General features: G+C 41.5%; 1 protein-coding gene across 9 annotated transcripts in view; it reads left to right on the forward strand.

Annotated features, from left to right (window-relative positions):
* PCDH15 (protocadherin related 15) overlaps positions 1 to 24,638 on the forward strand; it is an 896,179-nt gene that overhangs the window by 89,419 nt on the left and 782,122 nt on the right. For 5 of the 9 annotated variants that reach the window (XM_076339470.1, XM_076339482.1, XM_076339466.1 and 2 more), the window contains one exon: positions 17,892 to 17,936. The exons of 3 other annotated variants lie outside the window; for them this stretch is intronic. The gene's annotated coding sequence lies outside the window, so the exon portion shown is untranslated. The remainder of the gene's footprint in view (positions 1 to 17,891; positions 17,937 to 24,638) is intronic. One more of the 9 variants, XM_076339471.1, reaches the window with a different exon arrangement.

The following is a 24,638-nucleotide window of genomic DNA, read 5'->3' on the forward strand; positions in this document are numbered from 1 at the left end:
AGTCCCAAGCAAGACTGTGATTAAAGCTGGACTGGTCATACACATACAGGCTGGTGTCTCTCCATTGCCGATAGATACTTCCAGCTTTCTGCCTCCTGTTTTCAAAGAGGGTACTGCAAATGAGCCCCGCTAATTTGTGAAATCCAGTATCCAAACATTTTCAGTTTCATCCTTATGTGACACATTTAAAAGGCTGAGTTATTTATTATATGTGAAAGTTGTGCATGCCATTTTCCTTGTGACCAGTCCTTTAAGCATTTTCCAAGTGTACTACCTTGTTACTTGAGCTGCGGGATGCATTTGGAGACAGTGGGTTAACTGTCAACATCATGTGCAATAGTTACTTAATAGCAGGTCTATTTAAAGGAAGAGTTTTTGAGGGCAAATGCATGAAATTTCCTGGGTTTATTGCATTTTAGAGGCCAAAGAAAACTGTGCTCCTAAAGAAAGTCATTAATTACGTCTCTAATCCAGATTTTCCAAGATGAAGTCTAGTACTGGGATTTCAGTATTTTTGTGGAGACTTTTATTCTGTAAATGTATTTCCAGAAGGAGGGTATAATGAAAAAGAACTACATGTACGTACAAAGTATAGGTAACTTGTGAAAGCTACTCAAAATTGTTTCTGTTAAAAATGTTAAACAAAAACTATGCTTGCTTTATACTGCTGAATATTTTGGCTCTTACCCACTCAAGCATTTAAGCAGGGACAGCTTAATTTTAAGCGTCTGAAGTTCCATTCAGATCTCATTAGCTCCGTACTACTGCACATGCCAAGACATTTAGCTGTGTTTGGGCCAACAAGTTTGGAGATTCAGGTCAATAGTACAAATACCACACTAGGGAAGACCAAGGGCACAGGTTCATTTAAGTCACAAATTAGTAATAGAGGTAAACTGTGCTTAATTTTATGCAATATTCTGAACTGAAATGTTTGTAAATATTTGGAAATATATCTTGCTGCTTAGCTGTAGTAGTGTCCACAGCATCATCAGGTGGCCTTCTGTGGGTTCACTGGGTTTCTGCTTGTTTGTATTTTTCCTTACAGCAAGTTACCAGCATGTTGAAGAAAAACCCTACAGATCTTAATTACAGAGGAAACATTAGTATAGAAGTTTTTGTCCCCAGATTACAAAGTAGTGCAAAATAGCGAGCTTCCTTGGATTTAATTTTCTTGTGTGGCTCTTGTGAAACTTGATCTATGCACGATACTGTGAACTTTCATGGAGCTAGACTCTTAAATGGTGAATTTTAACCCTAAAACCATATCCACTTCGAAGAAAGTTTGCATTATTGTATGTTAAAACCTATATACTGTGTGTATCACATATAAGCCAGTCACAAAGCTGCCACTGGTTACTATTTACTAAGGAAAGGTATACCTGTTCTGCAGCAGTTTGGAGCTACTTGGTGCATATGGATGTTCAACTTCCAAAATGTTTATTCAGCTGTTGTAAAGAGTTTAAAATAAGCACTTTCTTTGTATATTTTTTTCTAATATGCTCTAAAGTGACTATGTTTTAACTAACAGATTTTGAGCTTTATTTCTGTATTTGTTTTGAAAAACAAACTGTGCCTTTCAGGAGGCAGAGTCCAAGCACTTCCTAGAAGGATGCTGGATAAACTATGTGAATAACCTGTCTACGTTTGTGCTTTTAACCCACATTCAGGGGACCTGCTACTGAATTTTACAGGAGCAGTATTTCCCCATAGGTCTTTCATGCCATCAGAACCTGAATGATGGCTAAAATGAGTTTCTCCTCTGTTATGCCCATACGAAAAGATGTGTGTTGTGGGTGATGGGGGAACTAGGATTACAGCAAAATATATGGAATAGTGTGAGTGACTTTCTGCTAACCAGTTCCTATACAGGGAGGAAATCCTCATGCTTATTGTATTAAAACAACACAACAAAAAAAACCCACCAAAAAATACACAGGAGAAACAATGTTAGTATGGGCATAAGCAATGTGTTTTGGCTGCCAACGTGCATCAGACTGCTTTTGCTGGCATGCCAGATGCCCGTGATAGGGACAGTGTGTGAATGTCACTTTGAAACACATAAAGAATAAGTCTTATTTCGGTTAAGTTTGGAACTGCCAAATAAATTTTTATTTGTTTCATGATAAGTCTGCCAAAAAACCCAGAAAGGCAGCTGTGTCCGGTAGCACGCAACAGTAATCTACTGAAAGAGATCTGTTTACTTAAAATTTGCTTAAGAGTAAATTTAATGTGAGTTTTCACAAAATCCTACCAATTTTTATGTAGCCTACTCCTTTGGAAAGTATTTCTTCAGAGAGGGGTAGCTTCCCTTCTTACACAGGTCACTGCCAGCAAAATGTCCATTTTTGGGAAAAGGAAGCAGGAATTGCATGAGTTTTCAAGTGGAAGTGAATAGCGTTTTAGAACCATCCCATGAAGTCTTAAGTTTTCTGTGCCTTCTAATGAAAGTTAATGCTGATTAATGTAGATGCAAGGACTTTAGGATTAAGGTTGAATGATGAAATTGGTTTCTTTCTTCATTGTTCTCCAAAGTTGTCTGATTTGCTGCTGTCCACAGTCTTAAACATGCTACTGGTTATACCTGACCTCTCTAGACCTTACGGGCCTCAGCTTTGTTCTGTTTCTGTGAAACCCTGTTTCCAAAGGTGATGAGTTTTGTACACAGCCTGCTTGTATCACCTTGCTTAAAATTTGTCTTAGAAGCTCATCTAAGGAATATAGAGGTTGAATTGAAGACTGACCACCTGGTATTTCTGTATCTAAATTTCTAGTTTCTGTTAGCTCCCTCCCTGCCTGGTCATGTTTCTTGTCTTACAGTTTATAGGAGTCGTCGGGTGCACATCTGCTGAGGTATTCTGCTGAAAACTAAAATGTAGGTCACCTGTTAACTTAATTTATCTCAATCTAAGCATTGAATTTGTGCTTCCTTATATTAGGATTCCTGGGATCCTTCCTTAGAAGAAGGAAGACATTGGCTCAGGGCCGAGCCTCGTAAGTGCTAGGAGGAGGTGGGGGGATGTCCAGGTTGTTTAGCATTAGCTGTTTGGTTGTATCTGGGAGTGCAGTTTTCTGTTGCTACTTGCCCTTTCTGGATCTGACCTCCACCTTCTTGTGACTCCAGTCATGCCTATTGCTAGAGCTAAAACTATAGTGCAAATAATTGTAGGGCCAAATTCTCCTGTTACTGAGATGAAAATGGGATTTTAGTGCAGTGGAGAGTTTGCCTGAGGGAAGGCAAAGTGGCCTCCTCTTCTTCCATCGCTGGCTTGTTCTGATGGCTTGTGCTTAGTGCCCACAAGCATGTTTGGCAAAAACGGCTCTTGGTCGTTTTTTGGGGGGAAGGGTGATAACTGCTGGAACAAGTGAAAACAAATGAGCTGGTGGCTGCCTTGGGGATCTGGTGGTGTAGTTAAAGCTGACAGTGGCCAAGTGCCTCTCCCAACTTTTGAAAGCGATTAAAAATTATGAAGCAGCAGTTGTTTCCTTGGGCTTTGCTGTGTTTTCAGCTGAGTGCACCCTGACCGTTTCTCTGGTGGAGCCATGGCTGTTGACAGTTTCTGATCCTGTCACATCCTGGCACTGTACCCGCAGCGTGCTGCTGGGGAAGGGTTGTCTGCGATTACCTGGGAGCTAGTCCAGTGCTGGTCTCCATCGGAAAGAATTGCCTCCTCACACTGTTCCGAGAGTATTTTGGGAGGAGATGGCCTGCTTGGGTTTTTTTTTGTTTTCCCCCCTCCCAGAAGTTCAGCCTTCTGCAAATCAACTGATTATGGCTTGAACTGTAAAGCCACTTGTACTGCTGTTTGGATTTCCCTCTCAAGAATCAGAAGACCACAAGGTGACTTCTGCAGCTTGATAGAAATGCTGCATCGCTCTGATCCATCATGTTTAGATCTCTGGTTTGGGATGATGGTATTTAAACCCACTGCTGCAAAATCATTCAAAACTTCCTGCTGTGTTTGTTCATTTTGCTTTGGTTGGAGTACTACATTCTGGTCAGGTTTGACCTCCAGATGGGATTTAAATGATGGGATTTAAAACTGTTCAGGGAAGCATGCACCAAAGAGTAACTCTCTTAGTAGAAAATTAAAACCCTGTGCATTTTAAATTGCATAGTAATTAAACAAAAAAAAAAAAAGACAGTGCAATACAGATATCATATGGGAAATTTGTGTAGTAATATCAAATGTATGTGATTGCAGGTTATGCTGATGCTAGATGAGACTAAAAATGAACTTTGAAAGAAAGAGTCTGTAGTTACAGTGAAACATTACCTTAAAGAACACTAATGGGGAATTTACTTTCTGGGACAGAATATCTTGTGTATTTAAACTTAGATACTAACTTTCAGTGAAAGCTTTGGAGCATTTTCAGATAAGAATATCTGCACCCGTGTTGCAAGATCACCGTTTTGTTGCAAAATCCTTCTTTTATTAGCCCTTCTTTACTGCGAAAGTAAAATTATCTTAATCTATATAAAGCAACAGGGTAGAAGTCAAATCATCCTAATAAGGTAAAAGTCAAGTCTAATGTCTGGGCTGTAATTAAGGTGCTTCTCTAACCTTTTGCCAGTGTAAGGCACTGACTCATTTCTGTCTTCAGAATGTCCCTCTGACATTTTCCCATCATCTTGTTTTCTATTACCCCGGCGAAAGCTATGTTAAACCTGTGCTGCCTACCATGGTTTCTAATGTTTGCTAACCTGAGTGTGATTGATCTCATTGTCACTTTCTGTCTCTAATGGTCATGGTATACTATTTCTGATGGTATCTTTTTGATAGATAATACACTTAGCCTACTAAAACAGTTGAAAATTAAATGATTGAATTCCAGCAGTTGTATTTTTGTCTGAAAAAGGCATGCTGTGGCAGGTTCTTACATCCTTTAATGCTTTAAGTCAGTAGGGCAGCTGTGGAATAAAATGGTTTTTAGTGAGAAGTGATGACAGAATCTGGCAAAGACATAATTGGGAGTTATGAAAGTTCTGCATTTTTGTAACAGTCTGTTCTATGGTGTTCTAGTCAAATGATTTGAAACAGTGTTCAGAGCAAGGCAGTAATAGATCTGTATGTAGATACGGCCTTAATTAAAACAAAGAAAACGCTAAACATCTATTTCTTTTGCCCATTCACAGTTGTTCATGTAGCAGAATGCCTTTACAAAGAAATCATTCATTTGGCAATGAGGGCCTATTCTTTCAGGCAGTGTTGTGATGTTTCATTAGAGCTGTGAATCCATTGTCCGGAGTGGAGTGTTACTAGTGGGGACTCTCACAAGCACCGTTTATTTGTGAGTACATAACTAAGGTGATGGCAGTGATGCCGCTAAGTCTGTGCTCTAAAAAGACAGCTGGGGGAAGGCAAGGCAGAAAAGATAAAAATGAAAAACGTATACCTTTTTTCCTAGTGACTTCAACTGTCAAACCAAGAACTGTCTGTTTTAAATGAAGAAATGAGAAAGTCTATTTTGATAGCAGACCCATCATTAATATGGATTTTTTTTTTGCAAACTTGCGTAGGCAAATGAAAGAATTGTGGCAGATGAGACACAGGTAACATACTATCAAGCTCATGTATACAATTGTAGCATTATGCAGTAGTAAAAACTGCAGCTATAAGCAAGATGTGATCAGACTTTTTTGCTGAAAACAAAAAAAAGGGGGGAAAAAACCAACCCTGACTTCCTGCTGAATCTTCTTGCATTTGAGTTAAAAAGGTTGTTTTTCCATCAACTTTCTATGGGTAAAATGGTATAGCGTCTGACATACTTCTTTCTCATGCCAGCCATTTGAGAGCTGATTAAAACTGGTCCGTGCTTTACCCGAGTTGAGAAAAAGTGTGTACATGTGCTAAGCCATCATCGGCTAATTCATAAATTAATCTGTAGTTCAGCTAAACATACGTTAGCTTGAAGGCAGGGTAGGGCTCTTGTAGTCTTTGAAGATTTTTTTTTTTAATGTTTTGGTAAAAGAAATGTTATGTTTGCATTTCAAATAATATTACTGCAAGAAGCCCCTGAGATAGTAAGGACTTGGCTTATTGGGTAGGGAGTGCTGAGGTCTTTGTTCCAAGTGGTAATATTAGGTGGGGTTACACTTTTGCAAAAGCAGCATGTTGGATGTAGGGTGTGTGTTGGGCTGCAGGGAATGGAAGGGACCATAAGCATTCACTGACTTTCTGCTTTTACTGGGCAAGCATGACAAATAATTACTTGCTCTATAAAGGCAAAAGCTTTGTGTTGTATGCACTCAAAGCTACTAAAAACACTTCTGCTCACAGAGCTTGAAAATGTGGAATGCGATGGGTGGGATGGAATTTGTTCTAGCCCCGAAAAGAGCATCTGCCATGGGATATCCAGTGGGAAGAATGATGCCTTAAAGGGAGAAGCCTCAGACCAGTCCTGTAATGAGAGTCATATCTGGTAACTCTGCAGTGCTGGGGAGGAGGGCGTTGTGTTCGAAAAACCTCTCTGGTGGCAGATACTAAATGAGAAACCCAAGGTGTCACTTGCTTCTCAGGTCTCTTTGTTTCAGTTACACTGGGTTGATTCACCGACGGGGGTGCTGATCTCGCTGTTCTTCTACAGTCATTGATTTATGCTGTTCCTTTAATATTACTAGGTTCTCTGGCAGTAGAACAGCATGACTCCATGCATATTCATAACAACAGTAATTTATCAAGTGACAGTGAGGCAGATAACTCTTGGAGGAAGGTTGTATAGCAGCCACGCATCTGTCCATTGCCAGTAATGCCATCCTGCTGGAAAATAAGATGCCAAGGAAGCCTGCTAAATGTCTTTGGATTGATAACTAATGCCTATGCTCAATGTTCTGGCTATGCGTTATATGTGTTCAGCATGTTAGCTATACCTTTCCCTTTTGGATTTGCTGTTTATGAAAGTTATGCATGTTACAAATACAGTAGCCTGTAATATACTAGAAGTTGAACTGAGCCAATACTAGTGCAGTTCTATCCACAAAAAAACACCTTTAAATCTGAGCTAAGAATCTTAAGTTGTGATGGGGAAGCCGGTAGTAGTAAGATTGCCTTGTTATGTACTTCAGAAATGTGTTTACAACAGAACTAACTTGGCCATCACAGATGACTTCCTTTTGTGATTAAAAAATGGTGTTATAAGTAAGGAGGTGAATGAGAAGGAGCTTGAAGATTGGGTAGGATATGGCAATGGTCTCTGTAGAGAATAGGGAGAAGTAAGATGGAGTTGAACCTGGAGGACATCAGGGTCAGAGTTCTTGGTTGAGGGGATGGGGGTGTTTGTAATATGCACTGAGCTCCAATGCAACACATACAAGATATGTTACATTGCCTTTGCAGTAAGGGCAAAAATCCCGGACTTGTCAGAAGTACTGTTTTGTGGTCATAGGTCTACGTTGTGTTTCAGCGTGTGATGGCGTGGCATTGTGCTCCCCCACCCTGCGAAAGCAGTAACCACCAGTGGGGGTAGTGATGGCTGCATCCAGCTTATGCTGGACTTTGGGGATGGATGGCAACACAGTAGCCAAGGGCTGTCTGGAGCAGGGACCCAGACATCTTGCTGGTATGCAAGTATGACTATAAGTCAATCATCTTACTCCTTAAATATTGGAGAGCCCGGGGCCCGTTGAGGTCTCTTGCACAGCAGTGGGCTGCACGGCGGAATCTCCCCTTGAGTAGGGACGCCTCTCAAGGTTACTCCTTGAGGTTGAGAGATTCCTTGCTGCAACAGATCCTCAGTAAGTGACTAATAGCATGCTAAACTTTGAAATCTTAGCTAAGTGATATAAAGGATTGATTGCGCATATATAATCCTTTAGACGTAAACCGTTGACCGAGTCTGGGACTAGGTTTGGATCCAGCTGCACCTAGACTCCTCTCTGAGAAGGAGATTAGAAAGCAAGGAGGTGCACTGTGAACCTCATGGCTCAACGGGAGGGTCTCCCTGACAGTTTTGTCTGTCCCTGTCCTCTATGCAGTAAATAATCAAGTGTACTTTGCCATCAAATCTTGTTAAACCACTGTTGCATTTACCATTGAACTTTGTTAACTCACTGTTCTATATCAATAAAGTATATTGTTGCTTCTCTCTTACAAGTGAAGTGCACTCTCACTCCATCTGTGACTGGCATCGTTACACCCTTCTGCCTTTGTTTAGTTAGCTTCTGTGGGATTAAAAAATAGACTTCTGCAGCTTTTTTTTTTTCCTTATGATTCTTGGGTAAAGCACACTGCTTGCATAATGCTACAGTTTTTCCCTCATCAGTTTGAGAATCGCATTCAAAAAAAGTAATTCCCATATTGATGTTTGTTTCTTTATTTTCTGTTTTCTGGTTATTCCTTACTCTCTATTCAGTCATCTCACAGTAATTGGGACTGAGAAGAATGTATTTGTCTTTCCAGTTTCTTCTTTTATACTCGGCCAGGTTTCTTCCAAAACGTTTGGTAGTTTTCTGTATGGTGGAATACCATCAGGATGTCAAGTCTGTATTTTTTAATACACATTATACTTTTGTCCTTTGGAAAATTATCTGTTTCGGCTGTATCTCCTGGAGATTTGTTACACGTTTCTCCCTGCCACCATTTGATATGGTGGTAAAGCCTAATGAAGAAAATCTGCCCTTCAGCAACTCTTTTGCCTTAATACTTCTGCTATACAGAATCACTATTTCTGTCACCATCTTTACACAAATATATTTCATTTCACTGCTGATAAATCTTGGTGGGTATTTTTCAACATCTGTTCTGATTTTGGAGTTGGGGAGTGCTGGTGGGCTCTAAGGTATGTTTATTGATACTCAGCCTATTCCTATTTGGTGTTCTCACAATCTTGCTGGTGCTTCACTACTGTAAATCATAACCTATTTTTGCCTCTGTCACTTGCCCAAAGTGGATGGATTTCTCCTTTTATGTCAGGGACTTGAATTTTTATCTGGAATACACTGCAAGCCATAAAGCAATTTTTTTTTTCTTGTCACTTGCCCAACACCTGAAGAGAAGCATTATATGAAATACGTGCAAAGGTTTGACACTGATAAAAACTAACTTTCTGCAGATGTTTTCAAACTCAGTGTTATGTCTTGAGCTTTCACTTACTGACCCTGTGATCTTAGCTGCTTTTAGAAAATTTTGCATATGTTTTTAGAGTTGCATCTGTATACCTGTGTCTCATTTAGTTTCCAAAGATCACCTCTGGTGAAAAGCTTTAGTTCATTGATAGTGATCCTGCCAAGCCTGGGTGATGGGCATGAGGTTGCAAACATTATCTCCTCATTTCATGGTCCACATTGGGAGGTGGATGTTAGAGTTAATTACAGTACTGAGGCTCGGTTGGGTTTTTTTGGGGGTTTGTTTTTTTTTTTAGTGTTTGGTGCAAAGCTGTAAGATGACTTTTATTTTCCACCTCTCAGGGCATCTTCTGGTTTGCTCTCTTTATTGCCCTTTCTCTGTACAAATGAGTAAATATTCTCTTCTGCCCACGTGTTTGTCACCTGAAGTTATACTCGGGGACTAGATGAAATCATTAATGTGTGAATTAGAGAGTTCAGATCCTCTTTGAAGTGAAGCTGCAGTCACAGTCTTGGTTTTTGAAGCTAGCATGTCTTTAACTTTATGATATCGGCTAACTGGTGCTTTAGTTCTGTGATGTAGGTCCCAGAGCTAGACAGGCGTTAAGGGAAGGAAGAAATCAGTGACTTTTTCTGTTCCCTAAATAGAAAACAAGAAAGGACTCACTCCAGCAAGGCTAACTTATTTACATCATTCTGCCTGGAGTGCATTTCTGTAATAACAGTTTCACCTTGTATTGTTTGGAGTTTGTGTTCATTTGTTTTTTTGTTGGTGTCCCGTGTCCGTCCCCCCCTCCAAGTGTGTCAATGTGTATTAATAAATGATGCATTTGGGAAACACAATGATAACTGTCAAAGTGAAAGCCTGAAAAGCGTATCATGGAACTGATGTATGGTGAATGGTGGGAACCCAAATTCAACAAGGAAGACAGGATCTCTGTCTGCGGCCCCCAGGTTTCCTCCTCAGAGAAACCCAGGCTCCGAGCACTTGGCAAAAGATCCGTCTATTTGTGGCACAGAACCATCCAGATGGGGTAAGGAAATCGTCCTCCCACCTGCTTGGCTAATACTAAGACAGGTCAGTCCAAAGTATGGCTACATGTATGTGTCAGGAAATAATTTTACTACTATGTGTTCTGGGCCTCTGTGTTTATATGGCCATATATTGGGGTTTTTTAAGTGAAAAGAAAACTCTTCATAGTTCCCCATTTCAAAAGACTGCTTTGTCTTTGCAAGAGAGGATGAACAGTTGTAAAAGTTGTCAGAAAAGCTAAGCTACACTCTTAAATCTTAAACTCCTTAATGTAAACAATATTGTAGGTAGTGGCGTGGCTTTCTACCAATTATTATATTTGGTTTATTTAAAGGGGATTCTAATGTGTTCTGCAGCCCGTACTTTCTTACTCTTAAAAACTCCAGCCAGAAATTTTTCAGTAATTTAAACAAAAAATGCAGTTTCAAATATTCTCAAGTGGCAATAAAACCCAAGGCTTTGTTCTTCTGCATTGCACTCATCATTCTGAAGGTTAAGATTTCAACTGTTTGAAGCAGAGAAGGAAATGAAGCAACAACTAGCAGAGCTAACAAATTAAGCATAACAAAGCAAACAAAACCATGACAACTAATGAATGGGTAGATGAAAATCATTGTATTATCACCACATCAGAACAAATAGTTTATCTTCTTTAAATGTAGTCCCTAAGTTTGCATCTGCTTGTAATTTGATAATTAGCATGCTAAATTAAATGGAATAAATTAACTTGTTTATTTTTCTATCTTCAAACTGGTATTTTCATTCTTTTTCTCTTTAAAGCACATTACATTCCACTAATTCATGTAAGGAAATCTCTTTGTATGGATAGGATATTTTCAGAGTAGCCTGAAGTTATTAACGAAGCAGTACCTGAACTGTTCTATTGATGGTTATATGAGCTTTTTTTAATCCTATTACTGCCTAGTGCTGTGGCAAGCTGGGTGGGGTTTACCCATCCTGGACCCAGCACTCAGAAGCCTGGAAGGACACGGCAGGCCAAGGACAGCAGCAGGTGAAGCATCACAGGCTGCTAATACTGTCAGTAGTGGAGGATCACGGACTGGCTCAGTCCCAGGAGTTTTGATTTCCTAAACTTGTAGGCATGGCGTAATAGGAGAATTTAACGCCTTTCTTTTTTCTGCTGTGCAAAATACAGGTTTTCCTTGAGAAATCCCTACATTGGAAAATTTGTGATTAGTGCTGAAAGAAACTGTTTGGAGCAGCTTTTGATGTGAAATTTGTTTTCAGTGAAAAGTACAAATTTTTTTTTTATTATGAGAAAAAAAGACCCCTTTGTATATGTTGAAATAACTCTATTATTCCTGACAAGAGTTTAGAAACAGATTTTCTTTTTTTCATTTGAGTGTTATCTGCCCCAATATCATGTTGGGTGACTGAAGTATTTTATCTTAACTTTCGTAGACTTCTTTCATTTGTTTCTCTTTTGCCTAGTCAGGCTGATGTTGAAAAGCACTGTTATTTTCTTTTATTTTTTAACATAACGGGATGGGCAAAGTATTTTTTGAATGTGTGAACCAGTCTGAAACTTCATCCATCTCTCTCGTCCAAAACTTTTCCTTCCAGCTGGCAATTTTCTTAGTGTTTCCTATGGCGGCTACTTCTCCTACTTGTTTGCTTGGAGCAGTTGCCTCACTGAGGAGACCAACTTGCACAAATGAATTACTGCACGGTAACAAGTTTCCATGTGCTGTTTGCTTAGTGTTAAGTCACCTTCTGTTTGCTCCTGTTGCTGATGATTAGACTGTTGGGTGAGGCTGTGAAGCACACACATTTCAGGTTGCCTCTTGGTGTTGGGTCCATGACAGAGCAATTTGGGAAATGCTGGATGGGAAGGAAGTGTGTATTTAACATTTAGCATTTAACTGAATGTGACCCCTGCTTGAGCTAAGCCACCGCAACGTTGCACAAGTCTATTAATGAACCTCACTGAGCGGATTCTGGCGTTCAATGCAGATGGGTCTAGCTTGGTTTCCTTTTGCTTTACGCAGCAAGTGGGACTGAAAGCAAGGACTGTTATCACCAATGAATAATCAAGGTTAAAAATAACAGCACATTGGAGTCATCATTGTGTTTTAAGGAAACCTTTTGATTCTTGGTACCTCTGAGGGTGGGGGGAGACCTTCCTGGGAGTTCTCTTCTATTTTAAGCCAAGGAGATTTTGTATAGATATATTGTGTTAACCGTTGTGCTGGAAACCAAAATTGGTAAATTAAGTCAGTGCTTAGGTTCTAAAGACAATTTGTTCCTGGATTTATGATACACAATTGAAGAGCTCCTTACCTTTTCAGAAAGGAAGAACAAAAAAGTTGATGCAAGTCCATGTATTTAAGCAATGCATTAGAGCTGAATTAGGGATGGCAAGAAAATGATAATTTCCATTAGTGCCATTAGTAGTAGTAATCTATCTGTGTAAACTTAGCATTCCACCCAATACCTGCAACTGCTCTGAGTCATAGAATCATAGAATAGTTTGGGTTGGAAGGGACCTCTAAAGGTCATCTAGTCCAACCCCCCTGCCATGGGCAGGGACATCTTCAACTAGATCAGGTTGTTCAGAGCCCCGTCCAACCAGACCTTGAATGTTTCCAGGGATGGGGCATCCACCAGCTCTCTGGGCAACCTGTGCCAGTGTTTCACTACCCTCAGCATAAAAAATTTCTTCCCTATATCTAGCCTAAATCTACCCCCCTTTAGTTTAAAGCCATTCCCCCTTGTCCTGTCACAACAGGCCCTGCTGAAAAGTTTGCTGCCACCTTTTTTATAAGCCCCCTTTAAGTACTGAGAGGCTGCAAGAAGGTCTCCCCAAAGCCTTCTCTTCTCTAGACTGAACAACCCCAACTCTCTCAGTCTTTCTTCGTAGGAGAGGTGTTCCATCCCCCTCACCATTTTTGTGACCCTCCTCTGGACCCGCTCCAACAGGTCCGTGTCTTTCTTGTGCTGAGGGCTCCAGAGCTGGATGCAGTACTCCAGGTGGGGTCTCACCAGAGCAGAATAGAGGGGCAGAATCACCTCCCTCGACCCGCTGGCCACGCTTCTTTTGATGCAGCCCAGGATATGATTGGCCTTCTGGGCTGTGAGCGCACATTGCTGGCTCCTGTCCAGCTTTTCATCCACCAGTAGCCCCAAGTCCTTCTTGGCAGGGCTGCTCTCAATCCCTTCATCCCCCAGCCTGTATTGAGACCGGGGGATTGCCCCGACCCAGGTGCAAGACCTTGCACTTGGCCTTGTGGAACCTCATGAGGTTCACACGGGCCCACTTCTCCAGCTTGTCCAGGTCCCTCTGGATGGCATCCCGTCCCTCAGGAGTGTCGACCACACCACTCAGCTTGGTGTCATCTGCAAACTTGCTGATGACTCCATCCCACTGTCTATGTCATTGATGAAGATATTAAACAGTACCGGTCCCAATATGGACCCCTGCGGGACACCACTCGTCACCAACCTCCATCTGGACATTGAGCCATTGACCGCTACCCTCTGGATGCGACCATCTAACCAATTCCTCACCCTTTACCGGACAGTCCACCCATCAAATCCATACCTCTCCAGTTTAGAGAGAAGGGTGTTGTGGGGGACCCTGTCAGAGGCCTTACAGAGGTCCAGATAGACGACGTCTGTAGCCCTTCCTGTGTCCACTGGTGTGGTCACTCCATCACAGAAGGTCACTAGGTTAGTCAGGCAGGACTTGCCCTTGGTGAAGCCATGCTGGCTGTCTCAAATCACCTCCCTGTCCTCCATGTGCCTTAGCATAGCTTCCAGGAGGATCTGTTCCATGATCTTCCCAGGCACAGAGGTGACCCCAGGTCTTCCTTTTTTCCCTTTTCAAAAATGGGGGTTATGTTTCCCCTTTTCCAGTCAGTGGGAACTTCACCGGACTGCTGCGACTTCTCAAATACGATGGATACTGGCTTAGCAACTTCATCCGCCAGTTCCTTCAGGACCCCTGGATGGATCTCATCGGGTCCCATGGACTTGTGCACCTTCAGGTGCCTTAGATGGTCTCGAACCTGATCTTCTCCCACAGTGGACGGCTCTTCATTCTCCTAGTCCCCGCCTTTGCCTTCTGCAGCTTGGGCGGTGAGGCTCGAGCACTGGCCGGTGAAGACCGAGGCAAAAAAAGTCATGGAGTACCTCGCCTTCTCCGTGTCCCGGGTAACCAGGTCTCCCATTTCATTCCGGAGAGGGCCCGCATTTTCCCTCGTCTTCCTTTTATCCCCGACACACCTATAGAATCTTTTCTGGTTGCCCTTGATGTCCCTGGCCAGATTTAATTCCATCAGGGCTTTAGCTTTCCTAACGTGATCCCTGGCTGCTCAGACAATTTCTCTGTATTCCTCCCAGGCTACCTGTCCTTGCTTCCACCCTCTGTAGGCTTCCTTTCTGTGTTTGAGTTTGTCCAGGAGCTCCTTGTTCATCCATGCAGGCCTCCTGGTGTTTTTGCCTGACTTCCTCTTTGTTGGGAGGCATCGCTCCTGAGCTTGGAGGAGAGGTGATCCTTGAATATTACCCAGCTTTCTGGGGCCCCTCTTCCCTCCAGGGCTTTGTCCCATGGCACTCTGCCAAGCAGATCCCTGAAGAGGCCAAAGTCTGCTCTCCTGAAGTCCAGGGCAGTGAGCTTGCTGTGCGCCCTCCTCGGTGCCCTAAGGATCTTGAACTCCACCATTTCATGGTCACTGCAGCCCAGGCTGCCCCTGAGCTTCACGTTCCCCACCAGCCCCTCCTTGTTGGTGAGAACAAGGTCCAGCATAGCACCTCTCCTCGTTGGCTCCTGTGTCACTTGGAGAAGGAAGTTATCATCGATGCATTCCAGGAACCTCCTGGATTGCTTATGCCCTGCCACGTTGTCCCTCCAACAGGTATCGGGGTGGCTGAAGTCCCCCATGAGGACCAGGGCTTGCGAGCTTGAGGCTGTTCCTCTCTGTCTATAGAGGGCCTCATCTGCTTGCTCTTCCTGGTCGGGTGGCCTGTAGCAGACCCCCACCATAATGTCACCTGTCCCTGCCTTCCCTTTAATTCTGAGCCATAAGATCCCGGTCGGCTCTTCATCCATCCCCAGGCAGAGCTCCATGCACTCCAGCTGGGTATTGACATAGAAGGCCTGCCTGTTCTTCCTAAAGAGCCTGTATCCCTCCATCCCAACACTCCAAGCATAGGAGTCATCCCACCACGTCTCCGTGATGCCAATAAGGTCGTAGCCCTGCAGGCGTGCGCACATCTCTAACTCTTCTTGTTTATTCCCCAGGCTACGTGCATTTGCACAGAGGCATTTAAGTTGGGTCCCTGATGAAGCTGTCTTACTGGCTGGAGTTCCTTTGTGCTGCTCTTCAGGTGTTCTCCTGCTGACCTGTGTTCCTTCTCCAGGCTCTGGGCATCTATTGCTGGCACTGGCATCAAACTGGTAGGAGTGGGATGGACTGAGGTTCCCTTCCCCTGGCATCTCTAGTTTAAAGCCCTCTTCACCAGCTTGGCAGGCCTATGACTGAAGATGCTGTTCCCCTTCTCTGACAGATGGACCCCGTCAGCCCCCAGTAGACCAGGTTTCTCAAAGTGAGTCCCATGGTCTAAGTAGCCGAACCCCTGGCTGGGGCACCAGTCCCGTAACCATTTGTTGACTCGCCAGATTTGACTGGCCCTCTCAAACCCCTTCCCTTTGACCGGCAGGATTGATGAAAAACCTACCTGCGCTCCTGAGTCCCTTACTGCCGCTCCCAGGGCTCTGTAGTCCTTCTTGATAGTCCTCAGACTGCTCCTGGCTGTGTCACTGGTGCCCACGTGAAACAGCAGCAGCGGATAATAGTGGACTGTACGAGGCTTGGTAGCCTCTCGGTGACATCCCTGACGCGAGCCCCCCATAGGCAGCACAGCTCTCTAGAGAGTGTGTCCGATTGGCAAATGCGTGCCTCTGTACCTCTCAGAAGAGAGTCACCTACTACTATCACCCGTCGCCTTTTCCTAGTGGTGCTGGTTGTTATATGGGGGGCAGATTGGGCTGCCTTACTGTCGTGGTTTAATTTCAGTCGGCAACTAAGCACCGCGCAGCCGCTCGCTCACTCCCCCCCACCCGGTGGGATGGGGGAGAGAATTGGAAGAGCACAAGTTAGAAAAACTCGTGGGTTGAGATAAAAACAGTTTAATAATTGAAATAAAATGATAATAATAATAATATGATAATAATAATAATACACAAAGCAAGTGATGCACAGTACAATTGCTCACCACCCGCCGACCGATGCCCAGCCAGTCCCCGAGCAGCGGCGCCCCCCGGCCAGCTTTCCCAGTTTATGTACTGAGCATGACGTCACATGGTATGGAATGTCCCTTTGGCCAGTTTGGCTGTGCCCCCTCCCAGCTTCTTGTGCACCTCCAGCCTTCTCAGTCAGTAGAGCATGGGAAGCTGAAAAGTCCTTGGCTAGTGTAAGCATTACCTAGCAACAACTAAAACATCCGTGCGTTATCAACTTTGTTCTCATCCTAAATCCAAAACACTGTACCAGCTACTAGAAAGGAAATTAACTCTATCCCTGCCGAAACCAGGACACTTACTCAGCTCCAGCGTCTCTCCTGGTGTGACAGGACTTTCCTCTTCGGCCTGCAGAGCGGTGAAGCAGTTCTGCAAGGGCACCTCAGGCTTCGGGGGTCTCTTCCTCTTGCTGGTCCTTGCCTTGGCAACTGTCCATTCTCCTGCATTATTGGCCCCCCCGCTCCCTTCTGCGTGTGCTGGTGGTGGGGGGAGTTTTTGGCTGTTTGGCCATGGGCTGTGGGTCCACTGCAGACTGTGCTTGGAACCAGCTATCTAGCTCCTTCTCTGCCTCCCTGACGTTACACAGTCTTCTCACCGCCTCCTGCAGCTCAGCCACCTGCTGCAGGAGGTCTTCAACCTGGGCACACCTTTTGCAGGCAGGTCTGCTGCCTGTCCCTACCCCAGGAGAGAGGTCTGGGCACTCCCTGCAGCCTGAGGTCTGCAATGCAGCCTCTCCCTTCAGCAGTTCCGCCTACATGGAGGCATCGGCTGCTGCTGGGGTAGATGGTGCAGACCCCCCAGCTGGAGCTGCGGCCTTTACCCTGGGATGAGTCACCAAGTATTTAAAAAAAAAATGAAAATTCAGTTTCTCTAAGATGTCCTTAAGAAGCAACTTGTGTCTTGAAAGATTAAACATAAAATGGTAAACAAAGAAAAGCAAAGCCATGGATAACTCAAAATGAAAAATCCCAGACCCTTGATTTTTAATTTTTTTTATTTAATATTTACCTTGACATTTTAGATTACTCTAAAAGGAATTAATGCTGCAGCTACAATTCTTCAGCATTTAAAAAGTGAAGATTAATGTGGAAACTATGAAAATAGCCTACAGAAAGAGTTACTCTGTCAGACTATGTATACTGTTGATTTGGTTATATGCAAGTCCTGTATTCAGAGAGGAAAGAAGTTACTTAATAAATATCCGTGAATAAAAATTGTAGAGTTGAAAGCTCCTGTTCTGATCCAAATCAAATTACACGACATCTGTGTTCTCCTCTGAAGATAATAATAGCAGTCAGCCAGACTGCATATGGGTACTAACAAGTGCTCTAGCAATCATGCCTTACCAAACTTGTTGAGGCTGAGGAAAGAGCTGGTTAATAAAGTTCTTATTCTTGATAAGTGAATGTCTCAAGGTGGTATTAATTTTCAAAATGCAGTATTTTCAATCTTTTTTTTTTTTTTAATAATGATATCTCAAAATACAGTGCGCCTTGAGAACTTCTTTGATTGTTTTCTTCCATCTTTTTCAGAGAAGAAGTGAGGAAAAATGATCTGTTGGAACATCAGCAAGCTAAGTGAGTTCATACAATATGTTAAAATGACCTGAAACCTTGAATGTATTCTAACTGAGACCACTAACTTCAGAGCCTCTCTAGAACTTGTATTTTTAGCATAGTTACAGAATTAAAAGGAAAAAACATTGTAGCTACTTCTGTTACTTTATTGTGTGTCTTCTGTATGCTTATCTTGGACTGCACATTTATATTATTATAACTTAGAAGCTGAAATAAGAGTAGAAGTTTTAGTCAAGACAGGCATTTCCAATGATGGAGAAGCTGATCCTGTATCCTTGTGTTTACTTTGTGTAAGTAAACATGAGCTGTAAACAGCTCATGAATAGCTGTGCTTGGCAAACCGGGACTTAACTGATTTATCCTGTAAAACCACGTGAGTCACCTGAAAATATTAATCTTATGGATTCTCTTTCTTGAAACCATGTGCTATTCTGTCACAAGGAGTTATCATAGCTTAAGACTCTTTGGGAGTTCATCATTGTTTGTCTCCCTGTCTGGAAGCAGGAACAAGTACACTGACAGATGTTTGCCTATGTTTATTCTTATAGAAGATATTCGCAAACTCCCCAGGTGCCTTGCACTGGAGCTGCGTTGGCCTTGTGCACAGGAAGTTTTGCCTGAACTCCAACCTAAATAATCTCTTCTGAAAATGGAGCCTGTTCCTGTCCGTTCTTTCTCAAAAGAATTAGGAATGGGGCTGACTTTTCTCCTCTTCATAAGAACCTTTATATGGTTGAAGATTTAAGTGCCACAATTGCTGTGAGATTTTGTTTGTTTTTTTAAGAAGAAACAAACTTAGTTCTTTCAGCTCTTTTTAGTATGCTTTTTAATTATCATTCTTGTTGTTTTCCTCTGAACTTTTCCAACTAATCCATGTCGTCTTTTATAATGCAGTGACATGATCTGGATGCATATTGTAGATAAGGGGTTGCGAGTACAAAATGGAGATTGCGCTTCTGCTTACAGTATGCAACGTTCCTGCTATGCCCAGAGGGAGATGCTTCTTTCTGCAGCAGCATTACTTTGTCATACATGCATTGAATTTGCTGCTTATAGAAAGTCCTGATTCTCTCTGTGCAGCATTGTCCCCCTGCCATGGGGTCCCCAATATGTATTTTTGCTTCTGATGTAACTTCTCCTGTGTGGATTATTGGCTTGTTTGAATAAGATTTTTAGACTTTTCCTCCAGTTTCTCAAGATAGCTTCAAATTTTGATCTTGTTCTGCAGAGTTATTTTTACCTTTTTCATCATCATCTGGATATTTTTGTAAGTCTACTCTATAATTCATCTTCTAAATCATTAGTGAAGATAATTAAAGAACACAGGACGTATCTCTTCAGAACTGTACTTGAAACATCCTTCAGGTTGAAAAAGAACATTTTAAAAACTACTCTTGTGCCTTTTTACCTAATTGCGAAACTTAGTTCGCTTTTTCTATAGAAAATGTATGTCACTGGTAGAAGCCTTAGTGAAGACATTTCATATTTATGCACTAATCTAGTTACTCTGTCAGAGATGGAAATTAGGTTGGTTTGACGTGATTTGTACTTGACAAATTCATGCTGGCTGTTTGCTATCCATTTATTATCCCCTAGGTGCCTGTAAATTGATTAATAATATGTTCTGGTATCTCTCTGGGTAGCAAAGTTAAGACTACTGATCTCTAATTTCTCAAGTCCTTCTTCCTCCCTTTTTTAAGATAGTCCTAGATTTGTCCTTTTCTAGTCCATAGGGACATCCTAAGTCCTCTGTCAATTTGGGGTTTGCTTCTGCTAGTTCCCAAGATAGTTAAAAGTAATTTTTACCTAGCCCTGCTGATCTGAATAATTCTTAATAAACATAATATTCTTTAGCTGTTTTTTTTCCCCACTTTTGGGACTTGAGCTTCTAAACCCTGGTTAACTGGCCTTAAATACCTGGCAATGTTTAATATTTGTGAGGAATGATACTAAAAAGGTCTGAGCGTTTCAGACTTGCATACAGGATTATTTATCTTCCCCATTAAGCAGTCATTAGTACTTTTGTCTCTACTTCTACAGTACTTAAGATACTGTCATTTTGCATTTGACATCCCATGCTACTTGTAACTTATTTATACCTTAGACTTTTGGTTTTATGCCTTTGTGCTTGTACTGCTCTCTTTTGCTGTTTTGCAGGATGCAGTTTCAGGTTATATCTAACGTGATCAGTGGGCAGAATGCCCCAGAAGCAGCTGTCCTGCTCTGTGTCGCCCTGCTGCAGTTTTCCACACCCCTTCTCTAGGCTGACTCTCAGTTGCTCATATAACAGGACTAACCAATTTGGTTTCATCTTTTGGTGGGTTTTTTGGCAGATTATTTTTCCATCACACTGATAAGCTGATTGATTGATCCTACAGCTCCATGACCGCAACATTCAGCACAGGAAGGGAGGAAGAACTGATGGTGTATAGTGAAGAGAAGAACAGATGGCCCTGTTTGGTGGCAGCCCCCAGTTAGATTGAATGTGCCATGAGAAGGCATTGAGTCATTTGCTGATGTGTTTTGATTTTGTTTTCTTTAAAAGGAAATTATTTTTAGGTCCTCATGAAGCTGCCCCAGTATTCACGCTGGGATTCCTTTCTTGGATTGGAATTGCTCGGCTTCTCCTTAGCACAGTCCCCTCCAGGAATGGCTGACCTTTTTGCTTTCCTTTATTCCTCAGCTTGTTTCCAGTATCGCCAAAAATTTCCAAAGTCTATAGAGTCTCAGGAGTTTTCAACCTCTGAAGCTTTATAATTGATGTATAAATTGTTTCTCCTCCCATATGCTTACAATGTAATAAGATCATGAGGAGGACAGAGTGGATCTTGACTGGTGGCAAGGAAGCATGGAGTGAAAAAATATGGGGCCACGTGAAACTATTGTTGGCTTTCTTCACAGCCTGCAACTTTTTGGAGAAGATATTCAGAGTAGTTATCAGGAGTTCACAGCTGATGTACAGCAAAGATGTGGTGAATGGTGTCTTTTTTTGGTCCAGTCCTGTTCAGCTTTTTAATTAATGTCTTTCCTAGTGGAATACACTTGCTATGTTTTTTGAGTATCGAGCCTTGAGGAAAGAAGGGATGGAAGTGTTTTGAAAGTGTGGCTTACACTTCAGGAGGATTTTCACTAGTTAAGAGTAGTCTGAAATAAACGGAATGCAATTAAAAAGGGATATGTGCAGTGTATTGAACTTTGGCAAACATAATCCACATAAATATACTTGGTGAATGGCTGCTAGGTATCCATTTGAGATAAAAACATTTGGAGATACAGTGAATGAAAACTAATGCAACTCAACGGTCAAGCTGTTGCCAAACCCAAATGTCAGCAAAAAATATTAGAAATCTAGAAAATCTGTAAGAATTTGGTGTGTATTCTAATGAGGAGAAAAAAGATGAGAAGTTGAATATGTAAAACTATCCTGGAAGGTACATCTCTGTACTGTTTTGGCAAAGAAAGAAATAGCAGGGGGAGAAGTAGGTGTTCAATTACAACACAGAAACAAGAAGAAAAGGTTCTAAGAGTAGGCAGAGTTAAGCATTGAAATAAATGATCATGACTGTGGGATCTCCGCTATAGGTGTTTCCACATATGCTGGGGACACATTTGTCTGAAGTGCTTTTTTGGGTACAACTTACCCTACTTCTAAAAAGCAAGAAATAAATAACTGAAGGTACGGTCTACCTTTGCAGTTTTCCTGTTTTTATTCTGTTGCTATAAGTGTTCCCTTTATATTTTGGCAAACCTCTGTTGATTCAAATAACCTTCACTTTTAGAGTTCTATTCATTCCTTCTTAGTTAAAATTAGATGTGAACTAGTGGGTCTCTTGGTAACTTCTGCAGTCTGTTGGGGGGTAGCACTGTCCCCATTGTGCTCTCAGACTCAGTGCATTGGCCTAAGCCTTTTATATTGCTTTTTAAAAGCTGTTTAAAACTGTAATTACTGTCAGGTTCTGCCCAGATGATAATTCTGTTGTGTTTTCCTGCTACAAACAAATGTGCTTTCCTTGTGACACCTGGCAGCATGTGTTGCTGCCTGTGCTTTTTAAATAAGCTGTCCCTGCCTATAGTATAGTTGTACTCCTTTGTCCTGTTGTTCTTATTTCTTGGCAGTATTGTCATTTGCATATTAAAATGTCAGATGACACGAGATGTCTATTTATTTGTTAGTCTGTTATTTTCCTTCATCTCTTATGCACTTTAGTGCAGTTTCTAATTTTTTCTTCCTTTTTCTCATATTTTGGATTCCATTCTTTTAGGCTACTTTTTCTTTCATTCACCAATAGGCTTTCACTGAAGGTATAGAATCCTAAAAAGTAAAAGAAATCTAGTCAGACTACTCTCATATATCTTTATACTGCAGTAAAACAAAATTAAATATTAAATTTCTGGATCACTGTATTATATGAGCAAAATTGCAAGGAAAAAAGGGAAGAGAATGCACAGAAATGGGAGTGTGGCAAGCTGGTGTCTGAATGATTTGTAATGAGAAACATAACTGCTTCTTGGATTTATTTATTATATGATAATTGCTGAAGCAGGAATTAAATACACTGGAATGTTCTCTTAGTGCATCCTGATTTTATGAACAGACGGGTTTTACACTCTTGATAGCGTGTAATCCAGAATTAATTAAAGAAAGAAAGGATAGTCAGACTTTTGCAAGTCAAATGCTGTATAATGAACTTAAACTGTCGCTCTTAAGAATTTCATTTGTACTGGAACGTGTTTCACCTGCATAGAAATCTTTATTTTTCTCCATCAGCCCAATCTAGATAGTAGGAGCAGTAAATTTTAATATGTGCAAAGAGGTATTGATTTATTAGAAAACTTACTAGAAAATACGTACTTCAAGAGAAGATACTAATATATACTTTAAGATAAACATATCTGAAGAACATGATGGGCTGAGTGCCTGTATTACTGGAAGACGTAACCCAAAACATGCTAACTGAATTTATTTTCTTGCAATTGCATCATATATAACACGATGGTGAGTGGTATGGCAGGATGACTTTGAAGGAGATCATGCTTCCTGTCGCAGACGTGCTGCAATTCATTCACTCCGAAAGTGAAACAACAATGAAGGAACAAGCTTCTACATCTCGGACCTGTGGTCAAAGACGTAGGGGAGGATTTATCTAATCTTAATGATTTCTTGAGCCAGGAACTGAAAGGCATGTTTGGGTTCATTGCCTCTGAGCAACATGTAATGGATTAACTGATAATGCAGATGTATCAGAAACAGCAGCATCATGATTTATGTTTATATGAAAAGTTTTTCTTGATCTGCTGACTATTTGGGTTTGCTTTAAAATGGCAAAATCATGCATCTGAGGTTGAAAGACTCGGATAAACTGCAGTAGGTATATTTAGAGTTCTGTCTGAAGTAAAGACTCACATGATGAAAATACCACTATTCACTGTTTCACAGCTTTGCAAGTGTGCAATGTTTTCCTCCTCCTGTTTCTTTCCTTTCTCAGGAAAACATTCCAGACACTAAATAATCTTGTCACAGAACAAAATATAGGTTAGCAGTGAAGGCTTAATGTTAGACCTGTGGACAGGAACATTGAGTTAAGCAGTTGGGGTATCAGATTTTGTGATGTCAGGTTTTATACAGTTGGGTTAACCTGTGTTTCTTGTGCTCTTCAAGAGGTTTTCTAGTGAGGGTGTCTAGTGTTAATTATGCTTGCTTACATCAGGTTCTTCATTGGTTAATACTGGGATTCACGTTACTTTTTTTATAGAAGTTGGGGCGGGGGAGGGAAGGTATTGTGGCTTACTAATTTATTTATTTTTTCAGAACAGCTTAGCTTACGTGTTTGTTTTACTCTGATTACCATAAGCACTTCCTCACCCTTTAACAACATGGAACCAGGCACTCCACTGCTTGTGCAACCTGTTTTTCTCTTGCTGGGGATAGGATTAGGAATGGATTTATACCCTAAAAGTAAAGTTCCACAATAAAAATAGAGAGGAAAGGCTGCAGGTCAGAATTGAGTCTCTGCAGGTTGTATTGACAGTTCTTTGTTTAGAGTGCTTTTGTTCTAGGGTGCAATTTGACTCATCTTTAAGATATCAACATTTTATTCTTAGGTACCCTATGAGGGTAGGGTGTTTGTGCCCGCTGCATGTCAGCAGGACAGAGTCGTGAATGTTAGTTGACACTAGAATCTGAGAGAGTTTTTATCAGTATGTTATTGCTGGTCTGTTAATATTTTACCTCTGCATTATCTTTGTGTTAATTTATCATAAATGAAAAAAATCATACTGGCCTCTTTTTGATGGAGTTTAGGCACTTGGTAAAGGTACAAATAAGGCTCAGCTCTTTTATAGCAGTGGTAATTTGTATTTATATATTTGTAAATATGCTAATATTATTCTGATTAGCTATAACATCCTATACTGTGATCAGCATTGCATAGTGTATTTAGTTCATATTGCCTTTTAGCCTGGAAGGGCTTGGCATTAGGAGTGTTCAGGCATGGGTTTCTTTCGGTGATATGGACTGGAGCAGTATTTTTACAGGAACTGACTGTGACAGTGCTATGTCACATGCTTTCAGGATTAAAAAAAAATAGTTACTACAAAAAACAAATGCTAAAGTAATACCATGATTTTATAGCTGATGGAATGCTTTTTCTGGAATGTGAGAAAAAAGACTGGCATATAGTCTTTCTTTTTTTGATTGTTAGT

This window comes from Aptenodytes patagonicus, chromosome 5 (assembly GCF_965638725.1).
Source record: "Aptenodytes patagonicus chromosome 5, bAptPat1.pri.cur, whole genome shotgun sequence".
In the NCBI taxonomy this organism is placed as follows: domain Eukaryota; kingdom Metazoa; phylum Chordata; class Aves; order Sphenisciformes; family Spheniscidae; genus Aptenodytes; species Aptenodytes patagonicus.